The 4,582-nt window shown below is 29.4% G+C and overlaps 1 pseudogene; it reads right to left on the bottom strand.

Moving 5' to 3' along the window:
• Positions 1–3,107, bottom strand: part of LOC108694104 — a 14,162-nt pseudogene extending 11,055 nt beyond the window's left edge.
• Between the last annotated feature and the right edge of the window lie 1,475 nt (positions 3,108–4,582).

Here is a 4,582-nt window from a genome sequence, read left to right as displayed (position 1 = left end):
TATTATATAAGAAAGTAAAATTTAATAATATATTATATAATATAAAATATTATATTTACATTATACATATAATTTACAATAAAATAATACAATAAAATAATGTGTTTTGAAAAAAAATTTTATTGCATCTCTAAACTTTTTTCATTAATATTTATAATATCGATTTCGGTAAAAATAATACAAATGTTTAAAGCTATAAGAAATAAACATACAATCGCAGCGAGATGAAACACGCCCGTCACGGTCAGCTGATCTCTCGAGACTGAGGACAATCGCTTTGTCATTATTCATTCCCTAATTGAATTAATAAATATCAGTGTATTATTTTATTTAATCTCAAATATTAATAATGTTAAACTGTCAGTAGAGATATGAAATTAAGAATGATTTATAGTATGAGGTATAACGCGTTAACTTCATCAGAAGCATGCGATTTGCTCAACGTAAGTATTGGGATCCGGAAAATTCTGATGTTGAAGAAAAATTGAAACGCAGAAGATTTAAATTTTAATTTACATTTATTAAATTATGTAGGTTAGTCGGCACGAACTTTCCGGACAACCCAATATATTAAGCTACTGTTTTAGGAATCAGGTTCAAAATCGCTTGCCGGTGATGTGATGCATTTTTCAATAATTAATTGTAGTTAATAAAACATAATAAACAGGTATGAGAAATAATAAATATAAATTGAACTGAAAAAATAAAAAGTAACAAAAAAATTATTTTTTTCGTTAGGAAATTATAACCGTATTCTTTTTATTATAGCATTCACGCAGTAACTATACTTGCTCTTTATCTAAATTTCTATCAGGGATGTTTAATTTTTTTTTTAAAACATTTATTGAATTGTTTATAAGATGGAAACTTAAACACGGAATTGTTTAGGAGATGTTTACGATAATGTTTGACAGCCGTTTGAGAAATATTGTGTGATGTTTTCGGAATGCTACAAATGTTCAGTGGATATATTAATTCAAAGACCTTCTGAATATTTGCAAAATTCCGAAACATCATTTCACACTTCTTGAACACCTATCAAACATCATGAATATATTCAATACTCAAACAATTCCATGTTTAAATTTCCATTTCATAAACAATTCAATAAATGTTTTAAAACGCAAATGAAACATCTATTCAACATTTAACCTTTGTATATACACCCAATTTTATCAATGTTGTTATGCATCCGGGTATCCTGCTCACCTCTCATCTTTTATAACAAAGAGAAACATAAAGTGTGTTAAACAAGATTCAGTGTCAACTTCATGACGCGAACAGGTCGATATTCATAGTCCATTCTTACATTTAAGACTGTCTTAAGTATAGTCTTAAGAAATAAGTTAATCCGAGGACTGTATTAGCATCTTAAGACATTATTTACGATGATTTTAAAATAAGAACGAACTATAAATACCGTCCCATGTTTAGCGTTTCACAGTTGGTAACACTCATCTACTATGAACAATCCATAGATGGAGAGAACAGAGATTTAGACAAAGACACCAGCCAATTGCATACATGTTATCCCTTCCACTATGGTGCCAATCGTGTTCTTCGTTCGCACAGACGTGCTACTATAGTTAAAGCGGGAACACTTGGCTGTGGCATCAAGATTTGATGAATTTGTGACGCTGAAAATGCCTATCTCTTGCATCATTTACACAAGTAAAACGTATAATGTTCGAGAGAAAAACCAAAGAGAAAGAATAGTAAAAGAAAAGCCGCGTACCGAAGTAGTGGTAGAAATATCGCCATGGATAATTATTTTACAATATTACTTTTTGCCAAAAACTTGCTTTCATGGAAATTAATTTTAGTTGATACTTTGAAGAAAAATAAATCTTACATTCCAAGTGTGATGGTTCCGAATAAATCGAGAGAAGTATATACTCTACTGTGTTTGGATTCCACGAAAAAGTAATACAGTGTTCTTACATATCGAAGAAGCAATAATTCTGATATCAAATGCTATCTGATATCTGATACATTCTGACATGACTGTGAACGATGATGTTAAGAAGAAGTTCCACATTATTACGTATTATAATAAATAAAGCTGGCGTCGATATCATGGACCAAATGATCAGCAGATACACAACATCGCACTTTGAGACTGCCAGTTATGTTTCTCGACATGTTAGACGTTACTTCATTCGTTTTCCTGGTGGAAAAATGTTGCTGAAATTATTCCATATTTTGGAATACTTTTCAACAAAATTTCAGTATTTCAACAAAATTTCAGTTTAATTTCAGCGATTTTTAGCTGAAAAATTCATTTTCGACGAAGTTTCAAAAATTTCAGCAAAATTCACCAGAGTTCCTATCTAATTTATTATGAACATAATAAAATGCTGTCGAGAAAAACAATCAGAGGCAGCTGTTTATGCGCCAATTGAATGAAGAACTTGCAAACCATGAGGATCGATCTTAAAACTTGCAAATAATGAGAAATTATAACACCAAAATCGCTATTGAAAATGTAATCGGTAAATCTTGTGGAGACTGCTTTAGGTCTGACAGTTGAAAGAGATGCATCAGAAGGAAGAAAGTTCCTGCTATATTTGTTATAAACAGACAATCAAGAAGAAAAGAAAAACATGAAAGATCTGCTCCCAATGTGATAAGCCTGCAATGAACATGCAGTAACTTTTGTTAAATGTATAGAATATAATAAATGTTTTTTTTTATATTAATTTTCATGTATTCTATTATTACATAATACGTGCATAAATCAAATAAATTAATAAAAAACTAATAGTCCTTCAAAATAGAATTTTTCTATGGTAGGTACTCGAGTACTCGGATGTGTCCGCGGCGTATATATACCAGGTAATAAATCCGCTGTTTTTTAATCAGAAAAACACATTTTTTTTTCCTAGGAAGCAAAAATAAATTTATTCAAAGTACTTGCCTTTGCTAACTATACATTTTTCCCATCTTTCGAGCAATTTGTGTATACCACGCCAAAAAAATTCCTCATCTTTCGAGGCAAACCACTCATCAAGCCATTTTCGGACGTCTTCGTAAGAATCGAGTGCCGCTCATACCCTATCCCACTTACTCGCTAGACCTAGCACCTTCTGACTATCACCTATTTTCATCGATGGGCCACGCGCTCTCTGAGCGGCACTATCATGAAATAAAAAGAAAGAGATCAAACATCAAACTCAAAGGTGAAACATGGGGTGCAAAAATATATTATACCTTTAAAAAATATAATCGGAATGTGATAACGCATCAGTAATGATTGGCCATAAAAACTTCTTTTTTTCTCATTTACAATCAGAAGTACCAGGTTTAATATTATTATTAAATTGCATTTGCTATTCAACCGCGATCGTAGCTAGTAAAGCTTGTGAAGAATTACCGAAATCATATGAAAAATTAATTAGAGTATTGCCACTTATGTTTCGGGCAGTGCAAACAGATGTGCAATTTTAAAAGAATTTCAAGATTTCTTTGAAGTAGAAAAAAATAAAATTCTTAAATTATGAATACAAGATGGCTGGTTTTATAAGTGTGTAGTTAGAATTCTAGACAATTGAGATGTGTTAACAAATTTCTTTATTTTAACAGTAAATGAAAATAAGTTAAAATCTGTGGAAATTATTTTATCAGAATTAAATAATATTACAATAAAATCATATTTATTGTTTTTAAAATTAATAAAAAAACATTAAAACTATTAAAAAATTTTTTTAATAGTTTTAATGTTTTTTTTCAATCACGCAAAATTTTAGTACATAAATTATTTGAAAAGAGTCAGCAAATAATTCAACAAATTGCAAACAATTTTATGACTTCTGAGGCTTTGAAAGAAATCGTTAATTTAGATGTGGAAAATGAAAATAACATTCTTCATTTAAATGATATATATGTGAGGTCTCAGTGCGAAAATCTTTTGGCAACATTACTTTTAGAAAAGAAAAAACGCAAGAAATTAGAATAAAATGCTTCAAATTTCATAAAACAGCAGTTCGGGAGATGTTAAAACGTTTACCATATAAAGATGTCTTTTTTCAACATTTAATTTTTTTGAATTCGGATATTGTTCTTTTTGATGAAGCTAAAATTATAATTAAAGATTTAACTTGTATTGCCGCGCGTATAGGAAATATTGATTTTTCAAAATTATGTTATGAATGGAGGATTCTCCCTTCATCAGTTTTTAATAATTCAGAAAAAACAGAATTAGCGTATTTGGAAATAAATGAGATGTAGAGAAAAGTTTTAGAATTTAAAGATTTTAATGAGAACAAATGTATCCAATTTAGAATTATTAGTAGAAGCGGTTTTTTTTCTTTCCCATTCAAATGCTGAAGCCGAACGGATTTCTTCAATAGTTACAGACATAAAAAATAAAAAAAGAAATTGATTATTAGTAAAAACTATTTCTGCAACTTGTATTGATCATTCAAGTTTTCAGACTGAAGGCATCACTTACATAAACTTTGAAGTTGATTCGAAGCTAGAATTCCACAATTCTCAAAAATTTATGTGCCGAGCAATGTTCATCTAATAATGATTGATTTTAAATAAATAATATATTATATTTTATTTTATTTTTTAAATATTA

Source organism: Atta colombica, unplaced genomic scaffold (assembly GCF_001594045.1).
Source record: "Atta colombica isolate Treedump-2 unplaced genomic scaffold, Acol1.0 scaffold115, whole genome shotgun sequence".
NCBI lineage: Eukaryota > Metazoa > Arthropoda > Insecta > Hymenoptera > Formicidae > Atta > Atta colombica.
Note: the sequence above shows the minus strand (reverse complement) of the source record. Positions and strands in the feature narration are given on the sequence as shown.